This window comes from Parasteatoda tepidariorum, chromosome 2 (assembly GCF_982258835.1).
Source record: "Parasteatoda tepidariorum strain Cologne lab strain chromosome 2, Ptep-v5.0, whole genome shotgun sequence".
NCBI lineage: Eukaryota > Metazoa > Arthropoda > Arachnida > Araneae > Theridiidae > Parasteatoda > Parasteatoda tepidariorum.
The window spans coordinates 47,759,381-47,776,081 of record NC_141756.1 but is presented as its reverse complement, the minus strand read 5'-3'; the positions used below and the strand labels follow the sequence as shown (position 1 = coordinate 47,776,081).

Sequence of the window (16,701 nt, the reverse complement as noted above, 5' to 3'; positions counted from 1 at the left end):
TTTCATGCATAGTTAATTTACATATATTAAAAGTTGAAAGCAGGCACCGGAGAGATTCGAACTCTCGATCTCCTGTTTACTAGACAGGCGCTTTAACCAACTAAGCCACGGCGCCTCTATTGTACGGAATTGCAAATGCAATATAATTTATGTCTTTTTATCTGTGAGAAACAAATATTTGAAAATGTTGATTACAAGATAATTTTTATATCCATCACTTTCATGAATAGGTAGTTTACATATATTAAAGGTTGAAAGCAGGCACCGGAGAGATTCGAACTCTCGATCTCCTGTTTACTAGACAGGCGCTTTAACCAACTAAGCCACGGCGCCTCGATTGTACGGAATTGCAAATGCAAAATACTTTATGCCCTTTTATCTGTGAGAAACAAATATTTGAAAATATTGTTTACAAAATAATTTTTATATCCATCACTTTCATGCATAGTTCATTTACATATATTAAAAGTTGTACGCAGGCACCGGAGAGATTCGAACTCTCGATCTCCTGTTTACTAGACAGGCGCTTTAACCAACTAAGCCACGGCGCCACGATTGTACGGAATTGCAAATGCAAAATACTTTATGTCCTTTTATCTGTGGGAAACAAATATTTGAAAATATTGTTTACGAAATAATTTTTATATCCATCACTTTCATGCTTAGTTCATTTACATATATTAAAAGTTGTACGCAGGCACCGGAGAGATTCGAACTCTCGATCTCCTGTTTACTAGACAGGCGCTTTAACCAACTAAGCCACGGCGCCACGATTGTACGGAATTGCAAATGCAAAATACTTTATGTCCTTTTATCTGTGAGAAACAAATATTTGAAAATATTGTTTAAAAAATAATTTTTATATCCATCACTTTCATGCATAGTTAATTTACATATATTAAAAGTTAAAAGCAGGCACCGGAGAGATTCGAACTCTCGATCTCCTGTTTACTAGACAGGTGCTTTAACCAACTAAGCCACGGCGCAACGGTTGTACGAAATTGCAAATGCGAAATACTTTATGTCCTTTTATCTGTGAAAAACAAATATTTGAAAATATTGTTTAAAAAATAACTTTTATATCCATTACTTTCATGCATAGTTAATTTACATATATTAAAAGTTGAAACCAGGCTCCGGAGAGATTCGAACTCTCGATCTCCTGTTTACTAGACAGCCGCTTTAACCAACTAAGCCACGGCGCCTCGATTGTACGGAATTGCAAATTCAAAATACTTTATGTCCTTTTATCAGTGAGAAACAAAAATTTGAAAATATTGTTTACGAAATAATTTTTATATCCATCACTTTCATGCACAGTTAATTTACATATATTAAAAGTTGAAGGCAGGCACCGGAGAGATTCGAACCCTCGATCTCCTGTTTACTAGACAGCCGCTTTAACCAACTAAGCCACGGCGCCTCGATTGTACGGAATTGCAAATTCAAAATACTTTATGTCCTTTTATCAGTGAGAAACAAATATTTGAAAATATTGTTTACAAAATAATTTTTATATCCATCGCTTTCATGCATAGTTATTAATTTACAAATATTAAAAATGAAAGCGGGCACCGGAGAGATTCGAACTCTCGATCTTCTGTTTACTAGACCGGCGCTTTAACCAGCTAAGCCACGGCGCCACGAATGTACGGAGTTGCAAATGCAAAATACTTTATAGCCATTTATCGGTAAGAAGCAAATATTTGAAAATATTGTTTACAAAATAATTTTTATATCCATGACTTTCATGCACAGTTAATTTACATATATTAAAAGTTGAAAGCAGGCACCGGAGAGATTCGAACTCTCGATCTCCTGTTTACTAGGCAGGCCCTTTCACCAACTAAGCCACGGCGCCACGATTGTACGAAATTGCAAATGCCAAATACTTTACGTCCTTTTATCTGTGAGAAGCAAATATTTGAAAATAGTGTTTGCAAAAAAATTTTTATATCCATCAATTTCATGCATAGTTAATTTACATATATTAAAAGTTGAGAGCAGGCACCGGAGAGATTCGAACTCTCGATCTTCTGTTTACTAGACAGGCGCTTTAACCAACTAAGCCACGGCGCCACGATTGTACGGAATTGCAAATGCAAAATACTTTATGTCCTTTTATGTGTGAGAAACAAATATTTGAAAATATTGTTTACGAAATAATTTTTATATCCATGACTTTCATGCGTAGTTAATTTACATATATTAAAAGTTGACAGCAGGCACCGGAGAGATTCGAACTCTCGATCTCCTGTTTACTACACAGGCGCTTTAACCAACTAAGCCAACGCGCCACGATTGTACGGAATTGCAAATGCAAAATAATTTATGTCCTTTTATCTGTGAGAAACAAATATTTGAAAATATTGTTTACGGAATAATTTTTATATCCATGACTTTCATGCGTAGTTAATTTACATATATTAAAAGTTGAAAGCAGGCACCGGAGAGATTCGAACTCTCGATCTCCTGTTTACTACACAGGCGCTTTAACCAACTAAGACACGGCGCCTCGATTGTACGGAATTGCAAATGCAAAATACTTTATGTCCTTTTATCTGTGAGAAACAAATATTTGAAAGTAATGTTTGCAAAATAATTTTTATATCCATCAATTTCATGAATAGTTAATTTACATATATTAAAAGTTGAAAGCAGGCACCGGAGAGATTCGAACTCTCGATCTCCTGTTTACTACACAGGCCCTTTCACCAACTAAGCCACGGCGCCTCGATTTTACGAAATTGCAAATGCCAAATACTTTACGTCCTTTTATCTGTGAGAAACAAATATTTGAAAATAGTGTTTACAAAAAAATTTTTATATCCATCAATTTCATGCATAGTTAATTTACATATATTAAACGTTGAGAGCAGGCACCGGAGAGATTCGAACTCTCGATCTTCTGTTTACTAGACAGGCGCTTTAACCAACTAAGCCACGGCACCACGGTTGTACGGAATTGCAAATGCAAAATACTTCATGTCCTTTTATCTGTTAGAAACAAATATTTGAATATATTGCTTGAAAAATAGTTTTTTTATCCATCAATTTCATGCATAGTTAATTTGCATAGATTAAAAGTTGAAAGCAGTCACCGTAAAGATTCGAACTCTCGATCTCCTGTTTACTAGACAGGCGCTTTAACCAACTAAGCCACGGCGCCACGATTGTACGAAATTGCAAATGCAAAATACTTTATGTCCTTTTATCTGTGAGAAACAAATATTTGAATATAATGTTTTCAAAATAATTTTTTTATCCATCACTTTCATGCATAGTTAATTAACATATACTAAAAGTCGAAAGCAGGCACCGGAGAGGTAAGAACTCTCGATCTCCTGTTTACTAGACAGGCGCTTTAACCAACTAAGCCAAGGCGCCACGATTGTACGGAATTGCAAATGCAAAATACTTTATGTCCTTTTATCTGTTAGAAACAAATATTTGAAAATATTGTTTGCAAAATAATTTTTATATCCATCACTTTCATGCATAGTTAATTTATATATATTAAAAGTTGAAAGCAGGCACCGGAGAGATTCGAACTTTCGATCTCCTGTTTACTAGACAGGCGCTTTAACCAACTAAGCCAAGGCGCCATGATTGTACGGAATTGCAAATGCAAAATACTTTATGTCCTTTTATATGTGAGAAACAAATATTTGAAAATATTGCTTACAAAATAATTCTTATATCCATCAATTTCATGCATATTTAGTTTAATTATATTAAAAGTTGAAAGCAGGAACCGGAGAGATTCGAATTCTCGATCTCCTGTTTACTAGACAGGCGCTTTAACCAACAAAGCCACGGCGCCACGATTGCAGGGAATTGCAAATGCAAATTACTTTATGTCCTTTTATCTGTTAGAAACAAATATTTGAAAATATTGTTTAAAAAATAATTTTTATATCCATCAATTTCATGCATAGTTAATTTACATATATTAAAAGTTGAGAGCAGGCACCGGAGAGATTCGAACTCTCGATCTCCTGTTTACTAGACAGGCGCTTTAACCAACTAAGCCACGGCGCCACGATTGTACGGAATTGCAAATGCAAAATACTTTATGTCCTTTTATCTGTGAGAAACAAATATCTGAAAATAATGTTTACAAAAGAATTTTTATATCCATCAATTTCATGCATAGTTAATTTACATATATTAAAAGTTTAAAGCAGGCACCGGAGAGATTCAAACTCTCGATTTCCTGTTTATTAGACAGGCGCTTCACTCAACTAAGCCACGGCGCCACCGTTCTAAGGAATTGCAAATGCAAAATACCTTATGTCGTTTCATCTATAAGAAACAATTATTTTAAAATATTGTGTTTACAAAAAAATTTTTATATCCATCACTTTCATGCATAGTTAATTTACATGTATTAAAAGTTGAAATCAGGCACCGGAAAGATTCAAACTCTTTTTTTTTTTTTTTCAAGACAGGTACTTTAACCAACTAAGCCACATTGATACTGTTGTGAGCTAGAAATTTGCAAATGCGAATTACTTTATGTCCCTTTATATGTAAGAATATACAAAATATTTATACAAAATAATGTAATTTATACAAAATAATGTGCAAATGCAAAATACTTAGCTTCCAAGAAGAAAAAAATTCTTTAATACTGTTAACAAAATTATGTTTATTTCCATTCATCTTTCGCCCATAGTTAATTTCCAAGAAAAAAATATTTAGAAATACCGTATACAAACGTTTTTTTTTCATTCCCGTCCATGTCTCATGCACATTTACATATCACTTGGCTGAAGCACGGAAAGTTACGAACCCACAATTTACAGTTGTTTTTGCCACACAAAAAAAAACCAAGGTGACGCCGGTATTAAATATTCCTTTTGTTTATGTAAATTGAATAAACTTTAATAGTTGTTATCATCCTTTTCTCTTGATAGGAGGGAAATTATTTGAAATATTGTTAACAAGCTCTTTTTGATATTTGTGATAATTTAATTTACAACTAATGCTATGTTGAGATGGCCATTGCCATATAATTCAGAATCATCTCTTATAGTTCAAATTAACATAAAGGATTGTGTTTCTTCTTAAAGTAATTTCCTTGGTTCAAGAAATTCAGAAAAAGAGCGGATCAATTTGTTTACCTTTTACAGCAATTGAAACTATATATAATTAATTTTCAAAATTCATTTATGTATGTCTTTGGAAGCGGGAAATATATTTCCTGTGAAAAATAATTATAGATTTTGTAACTTTAAAACTCCTAAAGCTTGAAGATCCTTCCCTAATTCAATAAAAAAATATTTTGAAAAATTAACATGATTAAATTTTAACTACTTTAATCATAATAAAATATTGAAATCATTATTGTTAGTATTATTATTTATTTATTTTTACAACTTGTTGACTGTGGATTCCCTTTTTATGGTAACTCGAAATTGTCTGTTTCTCACTGCCATGTACGCCAATTACCACAAATATTGATCGTTAAAATTAATTTTAATAAAAGAAAAGTATGATTTTTTCCTTTTTCTGATTTGTTCCAACTCTGGATTCCATTTGGAATGGTTACTCGAGATCGTTTGTTTCTCAAGGACAAGTTCGCTAAATACCACGAATTTAATGTCACAGTTTAAAAACGTTTTCATTATTTACTTCCAAACAATTCCGATCGACCTTAGCGTAAATTCCTTACTAACACAGAGAAGAAAAAAAGAGGTAATTGCTCAGGGCTTTTTAAAGCCAAATAAAAACAACGAGATCGGACAATAGACGTGCTTTAATGATTAGAGAGGTGAGAGAAATATTTTTCTTTTTTTCCCTTTGTCTCTCTCTTTTGTCCAAGTACCGGTTCTTCGTCAAAAATCCCAACAATCTCTTTTTACCAGTAAGTTTCTTAATCGGATGATATGTTATTAAATAATGATAAGAAAATAAAAAAATCAGTTATTGGTTTAGATATAAACGGAAGTTCGAGAGACTAAAAGATTAAAAAGTTTGAGTTTTAATTTTTATTGCTTAAAAAGAGTAAAGTATGTTTTTCTCTTGCAAATAAAGGAAAAATTGATTTTGCTTAATTAAAACGCAAAATTAAACTTGGTTTCGTTTTTCCCCTACATTGAATTTCATTTGATATTGAAAATTGGAGCACGAATTGAAAATGACAATGATCAAAAGGGCTTTGATCATAGCCATTTTTCATTATTTGTTTTCCAACTTTAAAACAATTTATTTCGAAACCACAAATATATTTAAAACTTTAATGTTTCAGTTATTTTAATTTAACTTGTTTTCTGGAAGTTGGTAGAATGTTTTAAGATATTATTTTATAGTTTTAGTTTAAAAGTTTTTTAGCTTCTTTTTTTAAAGAAAAATGTGTCCTTTTAATTTTAGTACTTTTAGTAATTTTTAAATTTTTTTAAACGTTAAAAACAAAAATTCCTTCGAGATATTAAAGAAAAATTCGAAAATTAAATTAAAGTATTTAAAATACTAAAATTGAATTAAACTATTTAAAATAATAAAATTGAATTAAAGTATTTAAAATAATAACTAACACCTAACTTTGAAAATATTCACTTGCTTAAAAACATATTAATAAAAATAAAAAAAATATTTTTAAGTGAAATAACTTCTCTTTATGAACTCGTCAAACCTTACAGTTGTTCACTTTCAAAGCATCAAGAGGGCATTAAGAGGACACTATACAGAGGAAAAAATTTTTCATAGCGAATTCTGTATCGGTAATTTAAAATTTAAGGTGGAGAAAAAAGAGAATTTATGTAATCAATTGTAAACCATAAAATTTCTTTGTTTACATTTTGACATTTAAAAAAATAATAAATAAATGCAATAATAAATAAATGAAATAATAAATGAAATAATAAATAAATGAAATAATAAATAAATGAAATAATAAATAAATGAAACAATAAATAAATGAAATGAAATTAAAATATTTAGTGTTTGAAACGTTATGGTTTTATCTTGCTTTATCTTAATTCACTTTTTCTGTACTTTAAATTTCATCATGAGAAAAGTATCAACTATTGGACTATTAACCGACTTCGTTAGTTTCCTAAGACTAATTTCCCTCGAAAAAGAAAGTAAATTGGTTAGTATGTCAACGAAATATTTTAATACGCGAATTAACATAAATAATTTTTAAGGCACTCGTTAATATAATAATTTTTCATAAAAAATTAATTTTATTTCAAATTGGTCCTCTTTCTCTCTCACACACAATCTTTTATTCAAGATTTATTTTTTCTTAACAGCTTATTTATTGTATTACTAATGCCCCGAATGACTATCTAAAGACACCGACGAGTGAAATTTTTAAATTGGATGGAAGGAAAATAGTTTACATAACTAATTACAATTTTTAATTATTTTGAAAGAATTTGTAATTGTTGAATCTGACGCCGTTTTGTCTTTCTTTTTCCGATACATAGCTAAGCAATCTCCAGAATTTAAAATTTCAAAACTTCATGAAATACTAAATGAAAAAAGATTAAAAATGAGTGTTTAAAATACACACAATTCAATTTTCGTTCTCATTAATCGTCTGCGAAAGACTTATCGTCTGAATGGAATAAACACAAGGAACAGTGAAACTTATTTATTTCAAATCACTAACGCATTGAATAAATAGGAGTTTTCAAAAAGGAACCCTTACAGAAATTGAACGATCGATTCATCACAGCTTTTCTGAATCAAGTCTTTGAGAACAAAGATAAAACAGTTTTACGGAATCTGCCAACATCTCATTTTTCCCACCATCCCTCATTCTAAAGTAATAGCATGATTTTCACTTGGAACACGCTAATAGCTGCGAAACTTAAAGTGTTCTTAATAGCTCTTTTTTCCCCTTTCCTTCTAGATTACAATTGTGATAGAAGATTTGAAGTCGATTTTCTACTTCGTTACTGAATCAAAAGATTTTCTTAAGACTTGCTTTGAATTTTCACGGTAAATTAATTTCTAAAAGTGTACGGATACTTGCACTCTGTTCATTAGAGTTACAGCCCATGATGATTTAATATTACTTAGTATCTGTCTCAGTAGTCTAAAACAGTAATTTTATCGCAGCAGATGATTAATGATTGCTGCTCAATAGTTTTAAAAATTAGATATCACAGTGAAAGCAGATATAGAATCTGCAACAAGGCACTTAGCCTCCAACTAAAGGTAATTGAATGATTTTAAAGGTAAAATAATGATTTTCACTATGAACACACTAATGTCTTAAAAACTTTAAATGTTCTTAAATAGCATTTTTTATTCTTTATTTTACAGTTTAGAACAGTGGTAAAGAAATTTGAAGTCGATTTTCTACAACGCTACTGAGGCAAAAGATTTTTTAAGACTAACTGCCTTGAATTTTCAAGGTAAATTAGATTCTAAAAGTATATAGATGCTTTTGCTAAGCTCTTTCTAGAAACAGCCCATGAAGATTTAGTATAATTTAGAATCCGTCTAAAACAGCAATTTTATCTTAGCTGATGATTAATAAGCGCTGTACAATGCGCTTAAAATTGATAGCACTATGTCTTTACAGATTTTAAAAAAGTAATAATCAATAAAAAATAGTTTTAAAAATTAAGATATTACTGTGAAAACAGATATAGAATCTGCAAACAAGCTACTTAGCCATTAACTCTTATTCTAAAGTTAATAGAATGATTTTCACTACAAACACACTGATGGCTGCGAAACTTGAAATGTTCTTAAATATCATTTTTTTAAAAAAAATTTTTGTCGGATCAGAACAATGGTAAAAAATTTGAAGTCGATTTTCCTCATCTCTACTGAATCAAAGAATTCAATTCACTCGAATTTTTACGGTAAATTAAATTTTAAAAGCACAGAAACACTTATGCTCTGCTATTTCTGACCGCAGTCCTTGATGAAGTCGTTAAATGAAGTTTTTGTGAAAGAGTAATAGTATTAGGGGGGCAGAAAAGTAATGCCGTTTCGGTGCATTTGATGTTTGTTATCAAGATTTTATTTTTAATCAATAACGTATTCACCCTCTTTAGCAACAACTTTTTCAATGAATGCCGGATCGAAAATGAATCTAAATGGATCGAAAAAGGAATTGGTTTTTAAGACTAACGAATATTTAATTTTCATTATTTTTTGACAATTTTTTTACACATTTTTGACAACGATTTACCTTTTCAGAAATGAATTGTTAAATTTTATGTAAAAATGTCATACTTCTTTATGTTTCATAAAATTTATTATAGGATCATTTGCGCTGCCTTCCACGTGTAGAGGTGAGAGGGAGGCTAGTGTGAACATTAGGAAGAAAGCGACATCTTGCGTAACTGATTTATTTATTGCTCAAATATCTTCCGAGGGATATTGTAACTTGGCAACATTAATAGACACTTCCATATGCTGTTGCTTAATCACTTGACGAATGCTTTGGTAGAAATCTGAAGAAAAAAAAAAAGGTTTTTAAGGTACAAAAGTAATTTTCAAATGTTCTCTTCACCTTTTTATTTACTTATTTAATTTTCATATTTCAATAATTCTTTACCTTTTTATCGACATACTATTTAATTATTATGGAAAAACTAACAACTTTTTAAGTTCATCTATGAACCAGAATGCAGTAAAACGTCCAAATTATTATTAAAAATACTTAACAAGTTAAAATTTATATTTAATAAGGTTTTTTCACAAATTTTTAAACATGTCACTGATTGATTTTAATTCCGCACTCTGTGGAAGTTTTCTGAAATTAAATTCCACACTTAAATGGTTATTGAGAGCTATGTAATAAGTTTGGTCACCGCAGGTGGCCAGTTGACCCGCGAAGCGGTTTAACGACTTTTTAAGGCCCCCACGTAAGTTACATCACCCTCGCACCCCGGAGGTCACAGGATCCAGCTCGTTGGACCGGGAAACCACACAGCCGCCACCCAGAAGCCGTGCGTGCGGTCTCGAACACTTAATGCCTAATCTTACAACCCTATAGACCTACTAAGCCCGTCTGTCTAGGCTAGCTGGAAAGAAATAAAATAAACGCAAAAAAAAAAAAAAAAAAAAAAAACGATTAAAACAGCTTAGTAGGGTCGATCGGACGGAGCACTAAGTGACTCTATATGTCTAGTCCTTGTCTATATGTAATCCTAGGTCTAGTCTATATGTGTCCTAGGTCTAGTCTATATGTAATCTATATTTAAAACTGATGGCCCATGCCATAACCATTAACCATATCTGTTATAAAAATAACAATAATTATTTTTATTTATTGTTTAGATAAACCGCCGTGACTGCCGGTCGCCTGCCAATGAGGTGACCCTGGTTTGAATATCAGAGGTGGCGGGTTGGTACGAGTTCTGCTCCCGACTTTCACTAACCGCAGTGCTGACATAAAATATCCTCCCCTTACCATCGGCCTAAATGTCGGAGGACTTTTTTATGGAATTAACCCGTATTTGTGCAACAGGGAGAGGAAATCACAAAAATCTCATACTGTTTGAACGACAGCAAAGAGATTCTAACTCATAATCTATCTGCCACAGAGGATATTTTACGTCAGCACTGTGTTCGGTGAGAGCTGGGAACAGAATTCGTATCAACCAGCCACCATTGGGATTCGAAACTGGGTCACAGAGGAGAGAGGAGGCCAGAAACAGTCCATCCCCTCAGCTACCATGGCTCCATGTAATAGAGGATCACGTTGAAGTAAAGTTTAAAAATGACGTTTGATAAATAGATGTTAATAAAGTAACTCCCAAACCACGCTTTGCTAGCTAATTTTTGTAAATGTTTTAACTCAAAGCCTACAGGCAATTACCATTTTGTTTCTATACCATTTGAAAAAATAATCTGGTGTTTGGTATATTTGAAAAAAATAAAATAAATTTTTTTTATTTTACTTGATTGCTAACGAATTTCAATCATTTCCTGAACAGCTACAAATATAATGTATATATATCGTCAGATTTTTCGTCAAATATATCATCCCTAGAAAGAGAATTAATTTCCGAGGAGCTAAATTGGTCAAATATCAAATAAATCTTTTAATTTTTACTAGTGGCTCCTGTTGAACTTTGTCATGGGTACCACAGGCACCAGAATCTTCCTAGTTTACATTAGTTAAGAATTCGTGATAACAATTAACGCACTATATGTGTATATCTTCTCAACTAACTCTTTGTTTTTCCCTTATTACTGCCTCAGAAACCACAAATATCAATAACAAGTTCTAGAAAGTCACAAGACCAATAAGTTCCCGATTGTGGTTTTGAAACGTAATGGAGGGTCTCTAACTTCATAAGAAAAGGGCCTTATCACGTGTCATCGACCTCTTGTAAGTCCATCAATCTATGTTCACAGGGGGAGGGGTCCAGTAGGGAGAACGAAAAACTCTTGTCACCCACTTTACATGTTTCTTAGTCACTGAAGAATCGTAAATTTGGAAATTCCTTATGCTAGTTCCAATTGCTTTTCAAATAGTTTTTGAGCATGATTTTCTTTGAAAAAAATAATTAAGTTAAAAACTCGTTTTTAGTATGGGGATTACTACTGCTGATAAAGCAGAATTATGTATTTATGAAAAAATTGTTTTTAATCCATTCTTTCCACACCATCCTGGATTTTAGGAAAATATTTTTTTTTTTTTTAATTTAACAAACATGTGTAATACGCGCGTGTTTGTGTGCAAATATAATATAACGTGTTTAGAATAACAAATACTCAAATTCTTAAAAAAATAGAATCTTTATTTTATTAGAAGAGACGTTGAGAATACCATATGAATCTTTTTTCAAGCAAATCGCACCACCCCATACAATAATGTAAGGTATTGTGTCTAAATTATCATAATCAAAAATAAAGAATATATAAGACTGTATTTCTTTATCTATTTTATTTCATTATCTATCGTATTTCATTATCTACAGTAGGGAACCGATTATCCGGAACGGTCGGGATCATCGCTATTCCGGATAACTGATTTTTCCGGTTTTCTGAATCGCTACAAAAGCCGTTTTTTTTATTGTTAAACCCAACTAAAAAAAAAATATATTGGAAATAATCTTAAAAATAAGAAAAAACGATGAAGTAATACACTAAAGATTATTTCCAAAATGATGGTAAGGTAAACCTCTTTAAAAAAGAAAGAAAAAACGTAAAATCTTACGAGGAAAAAAAATTGTTTTTAAAAATGGCAAGAAAATTTATCGAATTTTGTTACGGTTTTTTGGTTTTCCGGTTTTCTGATTTCCGGATAACGGGTTCTGTACTGTATTACATAACTTGAAAGAGCTTTAAAAAAATTTCGCCTACGTAGATCAATGGGATCTTTAAAATATTATTTTATTTCCTCTAACCTTATTTTAAAAATTTAAATTTTTAAATTTAATTGTATTTACAGTTTGCACATAATTTTTTTTAACGAAAACAGGAATTATATGCATTGCTTCTTAAGTCCTCAGGGATCATTAAATTAAAATCCTCCGGACGAGGACTCATACCCTGGACCGTAAGGTAAAAAGTCAACACTCTACCCGCAAGTGGAGAAAGAGGAAAAAAGGAAATATGATAAAAAAAGTAATATAGGATCAGAAAAAATAGGGATTTGAACCCTAGATCGTCAAAATAAAAACCAAACGCTCTACCGACTGAGCTATTGGACTCTATCAGCTAGAACAGAAAAAACGTAGAATACTTTCAGAACAAAAAAAAGAGGAATGTGACAGAGAAGTAAAATAAAATCAACCGAACAGAGACTCAAGCCCTGGAACTTTAGTTTTAAAACCAAACGTTTTACTGGCTGAGAAATTCGGGACCATTGCGCTTGAACAGTAAAAACTGAAAACTCCTCCGGGAAAAAAGAATATAAGAGAGGAGTAAAATAAACTCTCCCGTACAGGGACTCGAACCCTGTACCTTTTGGATAATAGCCTAACTCAATATCTATAAATATATGAGGGCTCTCACTGCTAGTGAGGGAAAAAAATCGTAGAATTCAGACGGGAAAAAAAATTAGGAATAGGAGAGAGAAGTAAAATAATATCCATGTGTTAAGGTCTTGATCCCTGCACCGATAAGTTAATAGCCTAACGCTCTACCGACTAAGCTCACCGGCATCTTTTCTTTATTGCAGATAAACAGATAAAATATTATAATTATAAAATAGAAGAAAAAAAATAATCGCCAGAACACGGACTCGAATCCTGCACCGTTAGGTTAAAAGATTAGCGCTCTTCCGACTGAGGTATCCGGGATCATTCCGGTTAAGCAGATAAACAGATGAAATATTACAAGTATAAAATAGGAGTAAAAAAATGGATCGCCCGATTGCCGAAGACAGATAAAATATTCAAAGTATAAAATAGAAGTAAAAAAATGGATCGCCCGTACAGGGACTCGAATCCTGGACCGTTAGGTTAATAGCCTAACGCTCTACAAAACTGAGCTATCGGGGCTTATTCCGTTTGTGCAGATAGGCAGATAAAATATTATAAGTATAAAATTGAAGTAAGAAAAAGAATCGCCCGATCGCGGAAGACAGATAAAATATTCCAGGTGTAAAATACAAGTAAAAAAAGGGATCGCCCAAGCAAGGGTTCGAGCCCTGGACCGTTAGATTAATAGCCTAATGCTCTACCGACTGAGCTATCCGGGCTTAATCCGTTCGTGCAGATAAACAGATAAAATATTATAAGTATAAAATAGAAGTAAGAAAAAGAATCGCCCGTTCGCGGAAGACAAATAAAATATTCCAGGTGTAAAATACAAGTAAAAAAAGGAATCGCCCGAGCAAGGGTTCGAGCCCTGGACCGTTAGATTAATAGCCAAATGCTCTACCGACTGAGCTATCCGGGCTTAATCCGCTCGTGCAGATAAACAGATAAAATATTATAAGTATAAAATAGAAGTAAGAAAAAGAATCGCCCGTTCGCGGAAGACAAATAAAATATTCCAGGTGTAAAATACAAGTAAAAAAAGGGATCGCCCGAGCAAGGGTTCGAGCCCTGGACCGTTAGATTAATAGCCAAATGCTCTACCGACTGAGCTATCCGGGCTTAATCTGTTCGTGCAGATAAACAGATAAAATATTATAAGTATAAAATAGAAGTAAGAAAAAGAATCGCCCGTTCGCGGAAGACAAATAAAATATTCCAGGTGTAAAATACAAGTAAAAAAAGGGATCGCCCGAGCAAGGGTTCGAGCCCTGGACCGTTAGATTAATAGCCAAATGCTCTACCGACTGAGCTATCCGGGCTTAAACCGCTCGTGCAGATAAACAGATAAAATATTATAAGTATAAAATAGAAGTAAGAAAAAGAATCGCCCGTTCGCGGAAGACAAATAAAATATTCCAGGTGTAAAATACAAGTAAAAAAAGGGATCGCCCGAGCAAGGGTTCGAGCCCTGGACCGTTAGATTAATAGCCAAATGCTCTACCGACTGAGCTATCCGGGCTTAATCCGCTCGTGCAGATAAACAGATAAAATATTATAAGTATAAAATAGAAGTAAGAAAAAGAATCGCCCGTTCGCGGAAGACAAATAAAATATTCCAGGTGTAAAATACAAGTAAAAAAAGGGATCGCCCGAGCAAGGGTTCGAGCCCTGGACCGTTAGATTAATAGCCAAATGCTCTACCGACTGAGCTATCCGGGCTTAATCCGCTCGTGCAGATAAACAGATAAAATATTATAAGTATAAAATAGAAGTAAGAAAAAGAATCGCCCGTTCGCGGAAGACAAATAAAATATTCCAGGTGTAAAATACAAGTAAAAAAAGGGATCGCCCGAGCAAGGGTTCGAGCCCTGGACCGTTAGATTAATAGCCAAATGCTCTACCGACTGAGCTATCCGGGCTTAATCCGCTCGTGCAGATAAACAGATAAAATATTATAAGTATAAAATAGAAGAAAGAGAAAGAATCGCCCGATCGCGGAAGACAGATAAATTATTCCAAGTATAAAATACAAGTTAAAAATGGGATCGCCCGAACAGGGACTCGAACCCTGGACCGTTAGGTTAAAAGCCTAACGCTCTACCGACTGAGCTATCCGGGCTCAATCCGTTAGTGCCGATAAACAGACAAAATATTATAAGAATAAAATAGAAGAAAGAGAAAGAATCACCCGATCGCGGAAGGCAGACAAAATATTCCAAGTATAAAATAGAAGTAAAAAAAGGGATCGCCCGAACAGGGACACGAACCCTGGACCGTTAGGTTAAACGCCTAACGCTCTATCGACTGAGCTATCCGGGCTCAATCCGTTAGTGCCGATAAACAGATAAAATATTATAAGTATAAAATAGAAGAAAGAGAAATAATCGCCCGATTGCGGAAGACAGATAGAATTTTCCAAGTATAAAATAGAAGTAAAAAAAGGGATCGCCCGAACAGAAACTCTATCCCTGGACCGTTAGGTTAAAAGCCTAACGCTCTACCGACTGAGCTGTCCGGGCTCAATCCGTTAGTGCCGATAAACAGATAAAATATTATAAGTATAAAATAGAAGAAAGAGAAAGAATCGCCCGATCGCGGAAGACAGATAGAATTTTCCAAGTATAAAATACAAGTTAAAAAAGGGATCGCCCGAACAGGGACTCGAACCCTGGACCGTTAGGTTAAAAGCCTAACGCTCTTCCGACTGAGCTATCGGGGTTCAATCCGTTAGTGCCGATAAACAGATAAAATATTATAAGTATAAAATAGAAGAAAGAGAAAGAATCGCCCGATCACGGAAGACAGATAGAATTTTCCAAGTATAAAATACAAGTTAAAAAAGGGATCGCCCGAACAGGGACTCGAACCCTGGACCGTTAGGTTAAAAGCCTAACGCTCTTCCGACTGAGCTATCGGGGTTCAATCCGTTAGTGCCGATAAACAGATAAAATATTATAAGTATAAAATAGAAGAAAGAGAAATAATCGCCCGATTGCGAGAGACAGATAGAATTTTCCAAGTATAAAATAGAATTAAAAAAAGGGATCGCCCGAAAAGGGACTCGAACCCTGCACCGTTAGGTTAAAAGCCTAACGCTCTACCGACTGAACTATCCGGGCTCAATCCGTCAGTGCCGATAAACAGATAAAATATTATAAGTATAAAATAGAAGAAAGAGAAAGAATCGCCCGATCGCGGAAGACAGATAGAATATTCCAAGTATAAAATACAAGTAAAAAAAGAGATCGCCCGAACAGGGACTCGAACCCTGGACCGTTAGGTTAAAAGCCTAACGCTCTACCGACTGAGCTATCCGGGCTCTTTCAGTTTGTGCCGATAAACAGATAACATATTATAAGTATAAAATAGAAGAAAGAGAAAGAATCGCCCGATCGCGGAAGACAGATAAAATATTCCAAGTATAAAATACAATTAAAAAAGGGATCGCCCGAACAGGGACTCGAACCCTGGACCGTTAGGTTAAAAGCCTAACGCTCTACCGACTGAGCTATCCGGGCTCAATCCGTTAGTGCCGATAAACAGATAAAATATTATAAGTATAAAATGGAAGAAAGAGAAAGAATCGCCCGATCGCGGAAGACAGATAAAATATTCCAAGTATAAAATACAAGTAAAAAAAGGGATCGCCCGAACAGGGACTCGAACCCTGGACCGTTAGGTTAAAAGCCTAACGCTCTACCGACTGAGCTATCCGGGCTCAATCCGTTAGTGCCGATAAACAGATAAAATATTATAAGTATAAAATAGAAGAAAGAGAAAGAATCGCCCG

At 33.5% G+C, this 16,701-nt stretch overlaps 17 non-coding genes across 17 annotated transcripts; all 17 read right to left on the bottom strand.

Annotated features, from left to right (window-relative positions):
• Positions 1-41: 41 nt before the first annotated feature.
• Positions 42-115, bottom strand: TRNAT-AGU (transfer RNA threonine (anticodon AGU)). Its single transcript has one exon. It is a non-coding gene; the product is annotated as a tRNA-Thr (tRNA).
• A 144-nt stretch (positions 116-259) lies between these two features.
• Positions 260-333, bottom strand: TRNAT-AGU (transfer RNA threonine (anticodon AGU)). The gene has a single exon. It is a non-coding gene; the product is annotated as a tRNA-Thr (tRNA).
• Positions 334-477: 144 nt separating this feature from the next.
• On the bottom strand, positions 478-551 carry TRNAT-AGU (transfer RNA threonine (anticodon AGU)). Its single transcript has one exon. It is a non-coding gene; the product is annotated as a tRNA-Thr (tRNA).
• A 144-nt stretch (positions 552-695) lies between these two features.
• On the bottom strand, positions 696-769 carry TRNAT-AGU (transfer RNA threonine (anticodon AGU)). The gene has a single exon. It is a non-coding gene; the product is annotated as a tRNA-Thr (tRNA).
• A 1,236-nt stretch (positions 770-2,005) lies between these two features.
• Positions 2,006-2,079, bottom strand: TRNAT-AGU (transfer RNA threonine (anticodon AGU)). Its single transcript has one exon. It is a non-coding gene; the product is annotated as a tRNA-Thr (tRNA).
• Positions 2,080-3,967: 1,888 nt separating this feature from the next.
• On the bottom strand, positions 3,968-4,041 carry TRNAT-AGU (transfer RNA threonine (anticodon AGU)). The gene has a single exon. It is a non-coding gene; the product is annotated as a tRNA-Thr (tRNA).
• A 9,516-nt stretch (positions 4,042-13,557) lies between these two features.
• TRNAN-AUU (transfer RNA asparagine (anticodon AUU)) lies at positions 13,558-13,630 on the bottom strand. The gene has a single exon. It is a non-coding gene; the product is annotated as a tRNA-Asn (tRNA).
• Positions 13,631-13,757: 127 nt separating this feature from the next.
• TRNAN-AUU (transfer RNA asparagine (anticodon AUU)) lies at positions 13,758-13,830 on the bottom strand. The gene has a single exon. It is a non-coding gene; the product is annotated as a tRNA-Asn (tRNA).
• A 127-nt stretch (positions 13,831-13,957) lies between these two features.
• TRNAN-AUU (transfer RNA asparagine (anticodon AUU)) lies at positions 13,958-14,030 on the bottom strand. Its single transcript has one exon. It is a non-coding gene; the product is annotated as a tRNA-Asn (tRNA).
• A 127-nt stretch (positions 14,031-14,157) lies between these two features.
• TRNAN-AUU (transfer RNA asparagine (anticodon AUU)) lies at positions 14,158-14,230 on the bottom strand. Its single transcript has one exon. It is a non-coding gene; the product is annotated as a tRNA-Asn (tRNA).
• A 127-nt stretch (positions 14,231-14,357) lies between these two features.
• On the bottom strand, positions 14,358-14,430 carry TRNAN-AUU (transfer RNA asparagine (anticodon AUU)). The gene has a single exon. It is a non-coding gene; the product is annotated as a tRNA-Asn (tRNA).
• A 127-nt stretch (positions 14,431-14,557) lies between these two features.
• On the bottom strand, positions 14,558-14,630 carry TRNAN-AUU (transfer RNA asparagine (anticodon AUU)). Its single transcript has one exon. It is a non-coding gene; the product is annotated as a tRNA-Asn (tRNA).
• Positions 14,631-14,757: 127 nt separating this feature from the next.
• Positions 14,758-14,830, bottom strand: TRNAN-AUU (transfer RNA asparagine (anticodon AUU)). The gene has a single exon. It is a non-coding gene; the product is annotated as a tRNA-Asn (tRNA).
• A 127-nt stretch (positions 14,831-14,957) lies between these two features.
• Positions 14,958-15,030, bottom strand: TRNAK-UUU (transfer RNA lysine (anticodon UUU)). Its single transcript has one exon. It is a non-coding gene; the product is annotated as a tRNA-Lys (tRNA).
• A 1,127-nt stretch (positions 15,031-16,157) lies between these two features.
• TRNAK-UUU (transfer RNA lysine (anticodon UUU)) lies at positions 16,158-16,230 on the bottom strand. The gene has a single exon. It is a non-coding gene; the product is annotated as a tRNA-Lys (tRNA).
• Positions 16,231-16,356: 126 nt separating this feature from the next.
• Positions 16,357-16,429, bottom strand: TRNAK-UUU (transfer RNA lysine (anticodon UUU)). Its single transcript has one exon. It is a non-coding gene; the product is annotated as a tRNA-Lys (tRNA).
• A 127-nt stretch (positions 16,430-16,556) lies between these two features.
• Positions 16,557-16,629, bottom strand: TRNAK-UUU (transfer RNA lysine (anticodon UUU)). The gene has a single exon. It is a non-coding gene; the product is annotated as a tRNA-Lys (tRNA).
• Positions 16,630-16,701: the final 72 nt, after the last annotated feature.